The sequence below is a fragment of the Corvus brachyrhynchos genome, unplaced genomic scaffold (genome assembly GCF_000691975.1).
Source record: "Corvus brachyrhynchos isolate BGI_N302 unplaced genomic scaffold, ASM69197v1 scaffold14, whole genome shotgun sequence".
Taxonomy (NCBI): Eukaryota; Metazoa; Chordata; class Aves; order Passeriformes; family Corvidae; genus Corvus; species Corvus brachyrhynchos.
Window position 1 is genome coordinate 9,766,795 of NW_008239110.1, and position 16,951 is coordinate 9,783,745.

Below are 16,951 nucleotides of genomic sequence, written 5' to 3' on the forward strand. Positions count from 1 at the left end.
TGATGCAGCAGGATTAGTTCTTCCTTTATGCATCTAATTCAGCAGAAGCCATCTGAAAAGTCCTGAAAACATCAGGGTAACTGCACAGTGGGGACCCCCCCATGCACACACTCTTCCTTAATGTACCTGTGAGTGGAAAGGCTCTCTCATTACAGAGACAAATGAAAAGTGCCTTCTTTAGTGGGAGTAGCAGTAGCAAAACCAATTGCATTTGCTGCATTCTTCGTTTCCTTTCTAATCAGCCCCTGATACTACAGCCTTTGCAAACCACAAAGCCAGCTGACACAGGGCACAGAATTATTCCTTCTTGCATGAATAGAAATTTGTGATGCAGCCTGGATGTTACAAGCTTGCATTTGCTTACTTGCACATTGTTTGTGACAGATGAGAGGCCACCAGTAATGAGGAGATGGGGTATGAATGTAATGATAAAGTAACTGAAGTGTTTGCAATGTCTGTATGTTGCATGTCCATGGAAATGAAGGTGTAGGTGAGGAAGAAAAGGGTTTAGTCAGCTGAGAGGACAGTAAGAAGAATCAAAACAAATGCTCTCTAGAAAAAAATAATATGGAGTGTTGCTGTGTGGGGGGTACTTCTAACAGTTTTAAGGTCAGAGAGTTTTATGATCAGACATGGATCCCTTTACTTGAGGGATTTAGTTTACACTTAAAAATAAAAAAATCCTTCTGCAATTGCACTGATTTCAAAGTATAAACTATGGCTTCGTGTGGCTATGAGTAGAGACATGCCTGGCTGCTGACCATTTCCCTCCAGCTCTCCTTGTGTAGATTGAAACATTTGCAGTTCTCAGGTCATAGCCCAGAGGCCACAGCATATACAAAAGACAGACAACACTGATTTTTTTTCTCAGTAAATGTCTATGGGCAGGAAAGGACTACCTACTGTGAAGCAGTATAATTTCTGCTTTCCTCTCAAAGCCATATATTTGCTACTTGAGCTACTGGAGAACTGGGGAAAAGGTTTTTGTGCTAGTTGATTAGAGAAAAGGGGTGCCATTAGAAAGTGCCACTAAAAAGTAGACTGAGGCTTTGTTCTGATGGAGAGTCTTATTAACATTAAGGCAATTCTTGAGAGAGTAAGGAATTATAAGTATTTACTTAAAGTTCTACAGATTTTGTTGTATAGCATAGAAGAGTAGCTTTGTTTGCACCCGCTGAACAATAATTAACTAAATTTGACGTAATTAAGTCAATTAAATCCTTCTGTCCATTTAGCTGCAATTTATTTCACTTTCAAACAGTTGCTACTCATGTTATGGTTTTTAAATTGACCAAAAACCACTCTTCTCTCTCAGCAGATTCTACAGCTGTACCATACTTACAGGTAGGTAGGTATAGTAGGTTCCAGGAAACTCCCTGGTATCACTGGTTTCACTGCCTGTGTTTGTCTTGCAGTTTCTGTTGAATAAATACACATAATTTACAAAGATTTGCTCTTAGATCTCTGGCAGCTGGGCTCCTGAATGACAGGGCATTCCCTCTGGCTGCTTAGGGGGAATAAGGGGCAGTACCAACTCCAAACTTTCAGGATTGAGCAACCAGTGCAGGGCAAGGGCTGTATGTGCACAGTCTACTGCAAAACTGTGAGGGCCTGCAAAATACAAAATCTAACTACTGTGCCAAGAAAAATAGCATGAAACTGTAGCTTTTAAGGACTTGGGTGGAGTGACATTGCTGTGGCCAATCATGTGTATCATTTTGCTTTCTATCTACTGTACAGCATTAAAAGGAAAACCAAAAAGTCAAAGAACAACAATAATTTCAATGTTAAAAAAAACCCAGGTACCCATCCCTGGGAGGATTGGACTTGTTAAATATCTTTCTAACTGCCACAAATTGAAGAAGAAATCAAACAGTAAATAATGTGAAAATATGGAAAGTGGAGCCTCTAAGAGTGACACAGCCAGTATTGTCTTTCCTCAGTGTAAGGAGGTAGAAATAGTCACAGACTGCTAGTGTTTAGTCAACAATGTTCTTTTAGTTAGGATAAACTTCTTAGCCAGATCAAAATTTTATTTAATAATCATATTTATACCGTCTCAGTGTGACTGAATGTGGACAGGCAGAGAAAGCCCTAATGTCACTGAAACTATTGCAGAGAGTATCTCAGGCCATCTTTTCCTGTTTAGGATAATTTTATAGCTTTTTGACTTGTCCTATGACAAGTCAAGGTGAAGGGGCACTGGGGATACTAGAGGCAGTGAGAAGGGAACAAAGTCAAGTCCCATTCCTGATGATGATATCACTCATGCTCACCTACTTAGTGACAACTGTTTGGTACTGGGTGTTCCCTCCTTCCCTGCCTGTTTGGGTATCAGCACACTATTAGTGCTGCTGTAGTATGAATTCAGCCAGGTGACTGACATTTGTCATATATGACTCATTCTTCTCCACCCCAAAATAGTGATGTGCTGTGTTTTGTTTGATATATACTGTTATTTTGATTGGATTTGGGTTTCTTTATTTATACTGAAAAATGTCTCTATCAGAGAAGTAAGGCTGAAGAAATGCAAAATTTAAGGCTGAGGGTCTTCATGTCTTGGAAGAGTTCCTTCCACAGTTTTTGGACACCATGGCCTAGACTTCCTTGACAGGGTGTGGACCATTTGTCCTCCTGTGTCCCCTCTTTTTGACACTGGGAATTTTCTAGCCCATCATCTTTTCTGAATGTACTGCCTTGACTGACAGTGGGCAGTGGGGCTGCTGGAGAGGTGCTCTGCTAAGAGCTGCTTGTAATGACCCATCTAGCAGGTCTCATTTAATCTGTGATGAAGTGTGAGGGATGGGGCTGAGCCAAAACACAGGCTTTTTGTACTACTGCGGAGTGTGGGTATCACTTATTTTATGGTACAAGAATTGGAGCTTGAATAAAATCATACTTATATCCCCAAAGTCACTAAAATCAATATTCTAATCTTTTCTGGCCTAGGTTTCTTAATTTAAGAACAGTCTCACTTCTACATGAAATTGCTTTGCAAACTACATATCAGCAGTAAGTGATGGAATATGCTGAAGAATATCTCTAAGATTTTGTAGGCTAAGATATAAGGATTCTTCTAGTCAAAATGAGAAATCTGTATCGTCTATCACAAAACTAGTTTCCCATTGTATTCCTTGAGGGGGAGCTCCAGTTTATGAAAACGACTCAAGGTGAAATCCACTGAAAAAAACCCCAACCCTACAAAGTAATGGAATATTTTCTAAAGATGTTAATAAGCCAATTGAAGGAATTAATCTCTCACTCATTTATAGCAGGCTTAATTTTCTAGCTGATACACTGCTTTTCCAGCTATCCCCCTTCAATTACTACACTGTGAAGATTTGTAACCAAGATTTCTGTGCCATCTTCAGGGGAACACAAGAGTCTCCTGTATTCACAGCTCATGCTCCTTGCGTGCACAGAATTTCTCAGCCTCTCCCAGCCCAGAGTGGATGTACTACTTTTCAGTGAGTTCCTAGCTACTCTCTGGGGAGTAAAAGTTACCAATAAGTTAAATGTAAAAAAAAAAAGAAAAAAAATATTTTATGACATGCAAAGAGAAATGAATGAAATCTTTTGTATTTTAAGATGTGTTCCTCATCCCAACCTTTGAGAAAAAGATACAAAAGCGCTACAAATTCTGTATGGACTACTAACCCCAGTTGTTTTGAATGTAGAATGAACTGCATTTTAAACTGCAGGTTCAGAGGTTCTCATAGTAAGGCAGAATCTTCTAGCTGTAATTTTTCTTCCTACAACATAGAACACTTATCTTTTACTGAAACAGATCATCCCCTCCCCCCTCCCCTCCACCTAGTTGGTTTTTTTTTGTTTTGGTTTTCTACTTAGAGGTTCGTTTTAACATGGAACTATAATTGCACTCTCTGAGTGAACAGCTACATGATTAAAACCTTACTGCCTTTGAAATGCAAATAGATTACCCTCACAAGTGTGCCTGGGCATCAATTTTGCCTATTATGCTTAGGAACAGGCTAAGCTGCTAAACACTGAGACCTCAAGGATTCCCGTTCTTGTTACCCTGTATTTCAAGATACAAAAAAATCCTAGTATTTGGATAAGAAAGCCATGAACCAACATATCATTGACTTGCCTCTACATCCTGAGCAATACAACAAAACCAGCACGTATTTAAATAATTTTATGGCCTTTGTTAGTCACATGGTTTCCCTAATGCTCTTTTAGGCAGGCCTTAAGCATCAATGAGCTTCAGTACAGTTGGACAGAAAGGAATCTTTACTTCTGTAAGATGTAACTATTTCTACATGAAGAAAAACAAGAAGATTAACTTACCTTATGATAATCTGAATATGCTGTATTTTATCCATTTTCACTTGCTTTCCAAATACAAACATAGGGGAGTTGTGCAGTGATAAGGCAGCCATTAGTCTAAAGATGAACTTTACCAGCATTCTTCCATTGTGCAGCACGTAGACAATGCAGGCACAGCTCACTGTGACTGGGGGAAGCTTTCTCTCAAAGGGCAGAGGGAGGTTGTAGGGCTGAAACAAACCAGGCTTACAGGATGACTCTGCGTTTTAAATCTTGCCTCTTAGGGAAATGTGCACAAAATTAGGAGCAAAAGAAAAGGAAAATGCACATTGGGCCACTCACAAATCAAAAGTTGCTCACCACATATAGCTGGGGTGGTAGTTTCCAGCTCCTACTGGATTAATGTAGTTCATGGCAGAGCAAGCTGCCCCCTGCTACAACAAGAATTTAATCTCTGGGCACTGCTGCAGTGCACTCCCTCCTGTCAGCCACTGCTCAGCAGGAGCAGAAGCTAGTGCCTGAGGAAGAGCTTATCATCTGCTGCTGCAGAGGTGGCAGTGGTCAATGTTGAGGTCCTGCAAGTGCTTGGAATGCATCCATTTCCTTTCAGAAAGTGACTCCTGGTAACAGTCAATGCTGTCAGCTGTACCTATGCAGCTAAGGCTCAGCATACACTCTGAGTGTTGGCAGTGTTAACAAGAAGAGGGGCAGCACAACATTAATTGAAATGAAGACCTTGGAAACAGATTTCTGTAGATTTTATAGGTCCAGTCTTTTCTTTAAGTGTCTCAGCTTAGTGTTTTGTGTTGAGTAATAAACAGAAGAATGTTTCTAGGCCTTTTTTGTGATTCAGTAAAGTGTTGATGCTCATGATCTGGTACAAATGTCAATATGCCTTGTGCTGAACGAAGGTAGCCTTATTGCTGCTTATCCCAGTTTTTCACCCCAAGGGATTTTTGGTTTTCCATCTCCAAAGCATCTCCTTTCATTAGCTCTGCCATCTGTTTTATATTAAGCTACTCTTAATTATGATGGTGCCTCTGATATTACCTGTGGTCATGGCCAACAGACACTTTCATTCTTGGAGTGTGGGAGAAGACTGAGACCTCCCTACTTCATCTGTTGGGGAATGTAAAGTAGCCAAATTACAACTAGCAATAGTGAAGGAGGAATATATTTGGCTTAGACCTGAAAAAAAGTCTGCCTGTTCTTATTTGTATATGTGACATACTTCTTATCTTAAGCATGCTGTAGCTTTTCTGTATGCTTCATACCCTGGTATTATACATATATATATGTATACCAATATATACCAATAAAGAAGGTGTCTAGACACCACTTGTTGCCACAAATCACTTCCTTGCCATAAGGAGTTCTAGCAGCATGGACCATGGTGAGGCAGTGCTCTAGACTATGACCTGCCCCTGATTAAATTACTGATAGAGAAATATAATTAGATAGATAGATCAGCCATGGTGCTAAACAGGTTTCTTTCCTTGTAACAAATTCTTGATACACCTATTATTTTATCAATACCCTTGTTTAAATGAAGTATTCTAGATCCCCTGTCTTGTTCTTTAGACTTCTAGAATTGAAATAAAATTCAGTATAAATATATAGTGGTTTATTATTTCCTTAAACTGCATTTAAAAGGTACTTAGTCTGTATTGACTGCTTTTCACCTTCTTCTGATATAGCTTTTTCTGTTTTCTGCCCTTTATGTCCCACAAGGATAGGATATTTCTTGTGAAGAATATATTCTGCTAAACCTGGTGGTCTTCTACATTCATCAGTATTTCCTGGCATCAGTTATTTCCCTGACAAACAACTCAGAAATGTTGAATTGCATGCCCAGTTTCCTCTGTAACTAACATCTTAAGTAGCTGCATGATCCATCTCTTGAAGACTTCATCATCAGTAACCTAAACTTTTTGTGTTCCTTATCCATGAACCAATGAGACTTTTCATTTGACTGCTGGGCTGTAAAAAATGGCAAGTTAGTCTTCAGCCTCAGAATCCTGAATGTCTTTTGTGCAGATTATTGGAAATTTAACACGAGCTCCGTTGGAAGTATTCAGCTTTAATGAAAGATCTTGACAACCATGCCCTTGGGAGCAGTTATACTGGGCCTGCTTAGGACATTTCTTTCCACAACTGTAACAGAATGAAAAAGTTTCTTGACAACTCTCCCTAAGTTAAAGCATGAAATGATTCTGTGATGACATTACATACAGCTCTTGCAATGCAAAGCCAGATCTAGCCTGATCCTGGCAATCTGCAGTGAACGCAGGAGGATAGAATAGCATGTTAATGCTAAGTGCTCACACTGGTAGGGCTGGCTGCCGCATTCAGAAATCTGCGAGCTTTTGTCCTACAGTGCATATGTAGCATGAACAAGATTTTGGCTTCATTTCCTTGGTTCTGTATAATTACACCTTTATAACTCCACCTGTGACAACTTTGAACGCCTTCAGTCACAAAGTTCTAGATGTACTTAGGATCTGGCCCTGCCTCCTTGCATTTCACTGCCCTTAATGGAAAAAGTCCTTGTGAACAATTCCCACTGTGCAGTTAGTAAAAATCTCTGGACCATGAATTCCTGTATGTATGTATAATCCAATAATAGTAAAAACTGACAAACAATAAACCTAGAAATTGGGAATCTAGTATCATTTGCAAACAAACATAAATCAAACAGAAACAGAAGGCAGCAAACATGGCTGAGTTGTTCCTTACCTCTGCAGGTGTATGGTTCATCAGGCACATTGTCCAAGTAAACTTTAAATGTGCAAATATGAAAAATGTAAATATTTATTTTGTTAATTTTGAGTATAAATTTATATTGTTTCTGTGGATGAGTAGTATGCACCGGTCACATCGCAAAAAACTTCTAAAAAATATTTGAGTTGTTTTTCCTTGTCTTATACCTTGTCTTACTGCCAATCTTCAGATTTAGCTATTAGTATGATGCTCAAAGATCACAGAATCACATAATCTCTTAGGTTGGAAAACACCTCTGAGGTAATCGAGTCCAACCTATGACTGAACACCACCATGTCACCCTGACCATGGCATAAAGTGTCACGTTCAGTCTTTTCTTAAACACCTCCAGGGACAGTGACTCCACCACCTCCCTGACAGCCCATTCCAATGCCCAATCACCCTTTTTGTGAAGAAAGTCTTCCTAATGTCCAGCCTAAACCTTTCCTGATGTAGCTTGAGGCAATGTTCTCTTGTCCTGTCACTTGTTACCTGGGAGAAGATACCCACCTCCAACTGGCTACAACCTCCTTCCATAGTTTTAGGGAGTAATAAGGTCACCCCTGAGCTTCCTTTCTCCAGGCTAAACACCTCCAGCTTCCTCAGCTGCTCCTCATATGACTTGTGCTCCAGAGCCTTCACCAGCTCCATTGCCCTTATCTGGACACAATTCAGCACCTCAATGTCCTTCTTGTCGTGAGGGGCCCAGAACTGAACACAGGATTCAAGGTATGGCCTCCCCAGTGTTGAGTAGAGGGGAAAAATCACTTTCTTAGTCCTGCTGACTGCATTATTCTTGACACAGGCCTGGATGCCATTGGCCTTCTTGGCCATCTGGGCACACTGCTGGGCTCATGTTCAGCCAGCTGCTGACCAACATTCTCAGGTCCTTTTCCACTTGGCAGCTTTCCAGCTGCTCTTCCCCCAGCCTGTAGAACTGGCTGGGGTTGTGTAGGACCCAGCAACTGGTCTTGTTGAACCTCATGCTGTTGGTCTCAGCCCATCAATTCAGCCTGTCCATGTCTCTCTGCACAGCCTTCCTACCACCCAACACTCCAACCCATGTTGGTGTCATCTGTGAATTTGCTGATGGTAGACTCAATCCCGTCGTCCAGATCATCCGTAAAGATATTGAAGAGGACTGGCTGATCCCTGGGAGACACCACTAGTGACTGGATGCCAACTGGATGCAACACCATTCACCATCCACATCAGCGACGGATCTTTATCTCTTTCCTACCCCTTTTGTTAAGTATAAATTCTCTGGTGTATTTCTTTTTCTGCTGACACTTTCTGACCTAATGTGCAATTTTGGCATTCCAGCCATATGTCTGTTTGACTTTTTGAACTTTTTCATTTATAATATTTCACCAGCTGGCTCCAATTCATTTACACAAACTTTAGCTTTCTGTCACTGCTTTATCAACCAGTTTCTTGAATAATAATAAAAAAAAATCTATAGGTTCACACAGGAATGGATGCAAACGCTCTTGTACACACACACACACACACATACACAATTTAATTGAGGAGGCAAGGCATACTTCACTGTGAATTCATTCAGCACACTCTCACTGCTTCTATGAGTAGCTCAAGATTTTGATAGCTGCAACAGTTTGAATTTCAAGGACTGCACATCTAAGTTGTTATGTACATAATTACCTAATGCAGCAAGGGTGCAAAACAGGTGCCTTCTCTCATGTGGCATCTGCTGCCTTATCAGGCTGAAGCTCAGCTACTGAAGCTGGAAGACATTTTGTAGTTTGGTAAAAGTCCAGCAACTCTAAATGTCAAGGGAAAAAAAAATAAAACATAAGTATGAAATCATTTTTCTGTAGCACTAACAGACTTCTGTAGCCACCAACTTCTCTGATACATATCTAATTTATTTGCTCCTTACTGCTGTACATTGTCAGGCTCAGATGTTAATGAATTTGCCTTGTATAACCTCTACACAGCACAGAAATTTGATTCCCACTTTGTTGAGAAGAAACTGAGACATAAGTGACCTGCCAAAGGTCATACAGGGAGAGTGAGGCAGAGCCAGAAATTCAACCCATAGTGCCTGAATTTTCAGAGAGAGTTTTAATATTAGGATGAGCTTTTCCTTTTTTCTGATCTTGTATGTTTTTTTAAAGTCAATAATTTCTAGCTGGAATGCCTAAGGTTAGAAACAAAAATCTGTATTTGTGAGTTCTTTCATAAATATTTGCTTTTCAGCTACTTCTTCATCTGCTGACTTGCTACTTCTTTTGAGATTTTTGTTGGAGTTTTCTCTACATTGTAAAATATATTCTTGAAAGTGGCAATACCACTTGTAAAAATAATCTTCCTATGTTTTAATTTGCAATTTATAAACTGGCACAAATATCAGCCTTTTGGAACAGTTAGTTTTTTAACCTTAAATAGGCAAACCCATATGGATATTCATGGAAGTATTATTGTTGTCAAAATCTTATGGTATATAAATACCAGAAAAATTTCCTCCATTTTTCTTACAACTCATTACTTTTTACAACCATTGTGAAACTTTGTTACGCAGTCATTGATGTTTTAATTATGCTATCTGTATCCTTTTGATCTACTGAAGATTAATGGAAGTCAACTGCCTTATTACCTTTCTAAGTGAGACATGATTATGCTTCATTCAGGAAGGTTTACTACATTTAAATCAAGACATTTTCCTTTTTTTAAAGTGTTCCCATCTGATCTCTAAAAAATGGTATCTAATGCTTTACTGAAAAAGGAGTTAGGCTAATTGTTCTGTAATCTTTGTAATACTCATAGGATTTTGTCTTAATTATGACATTAAACTGGTCCATTCTCAGACATCAGAAGTCTCTGTTGAACATTGATTCAGTGATCTCTTTTTAAAAACTACCACTAAAATTTACAACAGCTAGTTACTACTATTACCTTTAGAAACCTTGTCCGTGACAGAACATGCCTGTATTCCTGGCTCATTTTACTGTAATAGAATGCCTGAGGTTCTAAAGTATTCTTCTGTATGAACCGGACACCCCGTCACATGAAGCAGCTGAAACCCAAAGGATTTGAAAGGAGTGTGAAGACTCGATCAGCCTCTCTCCACTTGTTCTGCTTTGTCCTGCACTTACTGTAGCCTATGGTAGAGAAATTAATGCTGCTGTTGGCTATTTGATGCTGTCCACAGAAGCTTGCAGTCAACAGGGCTGTCAAACAAACCACTTTGTTTGCTCTCTGGGATAAGTTCTGAGGCTTCTTCATGAAATAAGTGATATTGATCTCCTAGAGCATGCGCACTTTTTTCCCCTAGAAATTTCAGTTACAAAAAATTTTGACTCATCCATGATTTAAGGATCTTGGCCATCGGGTTGGGCATTCCAGATATTCAGCATCTCAAGTGAAGCTGTTGAGGCTAAGCCAGCTGAGCTGCCAGAAGTTTGGAAACCCTACCCTTGTCAGCCTAACTGCTGTGCGTAATGGAATAGCTCATGTGCTGGAGACATTTGCAAAAGATCAGAAACATAGTAACCCCCAGACTGCTATGAAAACTACCCTGCATCCTTATAACTCATTGTGCAGATGATACAGAAGGGCCTTGCTCAGTATCAGATAACAAAACTGGAAGGAGGGATGGTGATACCGAAGGAGACATAATGCAAATGGTTTTGACACTGATAGAGCAATTCTGCGTAGAAGCTGATCCTGATCTTTTTTTTTTGTGTGAAGTTCAATAAACCAATGATGTCACTTTTGGTCAAAATGACAATAAAACACAATCATTGGGTAGCAGTAGCTGACTTTCTGATTATTTATTCCCTCACCAATTTTTATGTTATCTGGAAATGGCTGGGGAAAGACTTTTATAATCATCAGTGTTGATAAAATATTAAATATCTTTGAGCCATTGAACTTTTTGTGTTTAAAAATGAAATTAATTATTAAATAATAGTGTATTTAAGATATCATATTAAAAAGATGCACCACGGAAGTTATATTCGATTTGATGAACTTTACAGCAGAAATGCCCTTGGACAAAATTATGAGCTGCGGTGCTACTCATAATATATATGTATAGATTGTTATTTTAGTTATGACTCTGGCCTTTGAATAGAAAACTGATGCCTCTGCTTCTGAGTGATGAGCAGAGAGGTCTCTCCACCAGCTCTGTTGGATAATCCAGCTCTTACATTCTCATTGTTATTGCTATTATTGTTTTTGTTGTTTTTATTCTTAGAATTACAGCTGTATTAGTTCTTCAGAATTAAGACTACTTGCCTTTGTAATAGCTTAAAATGACCTAGCTATGAACCCAGCTTAGCAGCACTTTCAAAGCAGAGAAGCAAGAGGCAAAGGCTATTCCAGAGAGGCCCTTGTTCAGTTTGGCCACAATTACCTTTCCTATGAAGTTCAAACCTAAGTATCCAGCTGCTGTGGAAGGTGCTTTTTTGGTCTCTCTGTTGGAAGTAGGCTGAGGGCAGGATTGCTTGGAAATTTCTGGGAACAAGGTAGAAAGCCCAACTCTCACATCTGAACTGAAGCACTCAGCTGAGCAAGCGGATCCTTTGAAATGATCCTATATCACTTATAGAGGAAAAATTGAAAAAAAAAATCTAGTATTGCACAGAACATATCCACTTCAGGTAAGTCATACTTATTTACTATCCTGTTATTTTCTCTGTTGTTTCATTTCTGCCATATACCTGTAAAAAGCCTTTTTGATTCCTCTTAAATACTTTGTCTGTCATTTATTTGTTTTGCTTATTTCCAGTTCATATATTGTATCTTCAAATATGGAAACTGATTTATTTTATTGTCTCTTCCTATATTGAATATGTTTTTTTCATATTTACAGCCATAGGCTTTTATGCCTATTTCTTGTTAAATTACATCTGTGCTTGCTTTTATGTGTTCTTTCCTTCCAAAGAAACTAGTGCTTTTTTCTATTACTTTTATTTTTCTCCAAGTTCCCTTTTTTTTTATTTTAAAGTGGCTTTTATTCTGAGAGACAGAAGCTATTTATCCTTCCAAGATACAAGCTAAAGGATTATAGCAATGATTCATTTGGACAATTCAAGTTGGTTAGATCCACACATAAAATTTCTCGTCCACAACTTTTTCAGACTCCCTTGCCTCCTGCAGTCTGACAAGTTCCCTATGTTGGAGAAATAACATAATCCTTGCCTGAAAGGCATGCATGGACTATACCTGAGTAAAATTCATGTGGGTCAGGAATCACAGCTTGGCGATCCCTGCTTTGGAGTAGATCAAAATGTATGCAGGCATCTTCCTTCAGTTGAAACCTCGAGCTGACAACTAGAACAAGCTCCTTTTTAAGTGGTTAATTTCTCCTATGCTTTGATTAGGAGGGTAATAGACTTTGTCAGTCATGCTCATAGTACCTTTGGCTTGACATACAGAGCTGCCTTTTCTGCCTCCCTGGAAATTTGGTAAGTCATCAAGCACGGAACCCAGCAAAAGGGCAAGATTTCTCTCTTGTGAGAAGTCTTAGCAAGTACATAGCTACTGCTTTACAAAAAGACATAAACCCAGCACACAAAAGTCACAGAGTCCCTTCTGTACTGCAAACCCACAACAATATATGTGAACAAACAAGCTCTTACCAAAGAAAGAGATTTTTTAAACAGCCTTAAGGTGAGACAGAAAAGACCCATGCCAGTGTCTGTCTCCCAGGTGTATATGAAAGATTTAGAATGAGGCTTACTCTGCATGTACATATACAGAAACGTTATGTAGCAAGGGAGAGACCTGCCTTATATTCCTAAGAAGAAGATGAGAACAGCCCCCCCAGGAAGCACAGTTCTTTACTGAGCTGTGGGCCAAAGTGCATCAGCAAACAAGCCCGCTTACCCTTGCTCTCCCACCACGGCAGATTTTGGTTCCTGCAGCAAAATCAAGCCTCTCTGCCAGCTGGGGAGTGTAGACCAACCCAGGGAACTGCACTGAGGCTGCTTCTTGGCTCAGGATCTTCCCTCCTTTCATCTGTTTGGTACGAGTCAGCGCCATCTACAACCACCCACACAGACACACTGGATTAGTCATTATTCTGGATTTGTGTCTCCTTTTGGTAGAGATTATGGGGAGCCTAATGGTGTGGGACCCAAAGTGGGAAGGTGATTGGATAGTTTAGACAGAGGAGGAGGAGAAGAATGGCTGCACACATGCTCTCACAGGTGCTCTGTTGGTCCCCCCGAGAGGTTTCTGTTGATTATCTGGCAATACTCAGGGCATGGCAGTTTAACACCAAAGGAGTTTTCCCAATCTGGGTGCAAGCAGAAGATTTGCTGGGATACACTGGATATGCTAGGACCCAAACCAATACAGAAAAAGTATATTTACTACATAGACTTGGTCTGCCTTTCAGTGCATGTTATTTTGAACAGTGGCTCCAGCCACTGTCATGGCCCCCTCTTTTCCACATCTGAAAGTTTCCTCAGGAAGCAGGATCATGAAATTTGCTTTAAAAGAGCTATCTTCCTTGATTTGGCTATACATGTGGCTGGCATGGTCTCTTAAATTAAAGGCAGTCATATTTCATTTATGTGAGCTCTGACTCTGTCCTGGTTTGACTTTCATTTATGTGGGGGAAAATTAACTCCTTCTAGGTTCTCAGAATGCACTTCCAAAATCTGCCGCAGAAAAACAGGAATTAATTGAGTATCGAGTGCTACTATACCTTCAGCTTGATTACACACAAAGCTGTACAAGTTAAAAGGACATCAGAGCTGTTGAATTGTAACTATTAAAGCAACATAAAGGAAATGAAATGAGATAACCAGTGTTACTCAAATGAAATGTAATGCTGTTTTCATAATGCATTACTAGGTTTGAAGATTGTTTGGTGGCTAATAGAGCAATTCCAGCACTCAACCTTTTGACCAGACTAGTCAGGGCTTAAGTTTCCCTATGCCATGTGAACACCTACAATGTCAGCCCTGTAATTCACTATTCAGAGATGAAATATTGCAGAGGACCTGGTCTCATTTCTCTGCAGGACACAGTGGCAGTGTTGGTTTCCCTGTGCAGACTTAGATGGTTTTAAGCTGGCTGCTAACTTGCAGACCTAGGGCATGGTTTCACACGTGAGATTTGCAAGTTCAACGGTGCCACTCCAAGACATTTGAGGTAAGTGGGGATCATTTTTGCAATGTCTAAACTTTTTAATCACCTCACAGATTTTGTAACACAGGAATAGCTGCTAGGTTATTTCTACCATGAGTAAGGATAGAGCCTTCTAAGGATTTAGCAACCAATGCAACCAATCAGTCATGCCAGATATATGAGTATAGCCCCTTACCTCTCCAAGACTTTGTGGCATCCATCCATTGGCCTTCTTGAGGAGGCTGTACAAGACCAGCTGGTGCTAAGCAAGCCTAGCAAAGAGTCACAGCACATCACCTTGATTTGCCACTGTTCGTTTTATCTTTGTCCCACAAAATGCCTACCTTACTTTCCAGTTTCCTCAGCTTGGTGGAATTTGAATGCTTGTCTCCTATATTTAAAGAATATCCTAGTTATGGTGCGAGCAGCAACAGCCTTTAGGTGTAACTCAATGCGCTTTTGGGCTTGAACAAGAAAGCTGTTAAGAAGAGTCTTGTAGGCTTACACATAGGAACATCCAGGAAGGGAAGGTACATACAATTTTAATCTACTCCTGTGATTATTTTTACTATTTTATGCAACATTAAAATGCATTGCCACTACTTTTATTTCTCAAGTAACTTAGTATTTTGCACAATTGTTTTTCTAATCCATTGAAATTGATTAAAAATAGAAATCTGAATTGTTTAGGTAGCTCCAAGCATTGAGAAGATGTCTGCATAGCTATATTCTGAATTTCTTTTAATATCTAAGTGTCAAAAGTGAAAATGAAAATGACAGCTATGAAATAATCGACTTCAATCTTCAATTGACAACATTTTAAAATAAAGCCTGTGTGGCTTTGCAAAGGAAATTTTGCTGGATCTTGAATATAAATGAACCTGTATAACTAGCTCTGCTTGTTCCCCTTTTGTTACCAGTGGATAGAATGGTAGGCCACTGTGCCAGGGCAGACCACATGCATAAAGGTGGCAATTTTAGAGCCCAGGATGGAAACATAGTAGAGACTTTTTACCTAATCAGCTCTGAGTGCAAGTTTTTTCTCCAGTTAATCCTCAGGGCACTTCAGAACAAATTGATTTAAATGAGCCTGAAGGTGTAACAGTAGCTGCCCATTGTATGGGATATGCATTGCTAATTACTACTGATGGAAATGATAATTACTTGTGGCTACCTCTTGGAAGACTAGCCTTACCATTCACTTAAAAAAGAAAAAAAAGGAAAAAGAGATTATTAGTTCCTTCATCTCCTTGATGCAGGCTGGCTGTTTCAATGCATACCAAATATGGAGTTTTTAAGACAAATGATGGTTTCACTTCACCAACCTTATAGGTTTGGGCTGCATCTTTGTAAGGCACTGTGCTGCTGCACAGCCATCCAAAGTAAAAAGGCTTTTTTTCTTTTCCTATAAAGCTCTATTACTAATGGAGGTTCACTGAGGAGCTTGCAACTACTAGAGCAATTTTCTGAAGATGAAGTTAGTACTGCTGTCCCACCTCTTATGAAATGTGTATCACTTTTTTTTTGTATAGTAGGGAATTGTAAATTAATTCTTCTGTCTCCCTGGGTTTGAAATAGAAACGAAGCTTTCACAGTTCAATGAAGTGGAAAGTCTTTCATCAGAAGAAAATCAGCCAAGGAATTGGATGGCAAAGGCCTCATACATTACAAAACAGTTGTTTGCAATTAAGGCCAGGAGTAAGATGTGCATGATTCTGTCATGTTTCCTTTTGTCTATTTAATCAGCCTTAGGCATGACATCAGATGGCTTGAAGTAGCATTGTTTCCTTGTCATATCCTATGTTTTGCTGTATATTATGTGTACTGTATATATACTGCATCAAAGGACTGCAATCTGTTCAAAATATAGATGTTTCATAACCTGATCAACAACCAGGACACTTTCACAGAAGCATTAACCTTCTAAAGTAGTGACCACTGCTGCTGAGGGGAAATTATTTTGGAAGTTGCTAGGGAATCATGTAGGAATGACAAGGACATCAGCAGAGTTAAATTCCTCGTACCACAACCTTTCCCTGTGGTCACAGTGGCAAAGACTATGACAGCCTGTGCTGATATTTCTTTTTCTATTTTCACAAGATATAAATTCCAGGGAGAGCTGTGGATCACTGTGCACCATGAGAGAGAACTTTGAAAGGGATAAGAAGTTGAATGAAGTCAAAGCTGAACTGAAAGTAAGCTAGGCATAAACTAAAAAGAGTCCAGTAGCTTGGTCACCATCAGCTCCTAAAATCATGCCACACTACTGCCAGTTTTAATAAGAATCTCAGAACAGCAGGTAATCTTATTACCATATGCTAGGCATGGTGCAGCAGATGGACGATGGCATTCTAGTCTTTTCTGTGCTTTCCTTGCACTTGTCAATTCAAGCCCTGGGAAAAAGGCTGGTATCCAGATTGATAACACATGGATGTTCTCTAAGGGCTTGACTCTTTCATCAGTGCACTATTGCAGACAGGACTGAAAATCCTTTCTCTGTAAGTGTAAATGCAGTTAGGGATGGTTGGTGGTTCTGAAGATGGTTTGTTATGTCTGTCTCAAAGTTGTCAGAAGGTAAGTCAGTCTTTAAAGAACAGGTTAGCTACAGCTGATCAGCTGATAGAAGAGTGCTATGGAATATTACATGTAAAGTATCTCCCCAGAGAAACTCATAAACAAAGGAAAAATCATCTTATAGGTACCGATGATGGTTAGCCTGGGCACTTCCCTGTTTCACTAACAAGCATGAGCCTTCAGTAACAAAATTCAGTCTTTATAATGCAATCTGAGGCTCCCT

General features: G+C 39.6%; 2 long non-coding RNA genes across 2 annotated transcripts in view; one reads left to right on the top strand and one right to left on the bottom strand.

The window, feature by feature from the left end:
• The window catches only part of LOC108448012, a 14,463-nt gene extending 6,883 nt beyond the window's left edge, over positions 1 to 7,580 (bottom strand). The window contains exons 1-2 of the long non-coding RNA XR_001863768.1: positions 4,312 to 7,580; positions 1,343 to 1,418 (exon numbers count right to left, since the gene is read on the bottom strand). This is a non-coding gene — a long non-coding RNA (uncharacterized LOC108448012). The remainder of the gene's footprint in view (positions 1 to 1,342; positions 1,419 to 4,311) is intronic.
• LOC108448013 overlaps positions 1 to 9,881 on the top strand; it is a 24,060-nt gene extending 14,179 nt beyond the window's left edge. The window contains exon 2 of the long non-coding RNA XR_001863769.1: positions 8,086 to 9,881. This is a non-coding gene — a long non-coding RNA (uncharacterized LOC108448013). The remainder of the gene's footprint in view (positions 1 to 8,085) is intronic.
• Positions 9,882 to 16,951: the final 7,070 nt, after the last annotated feature.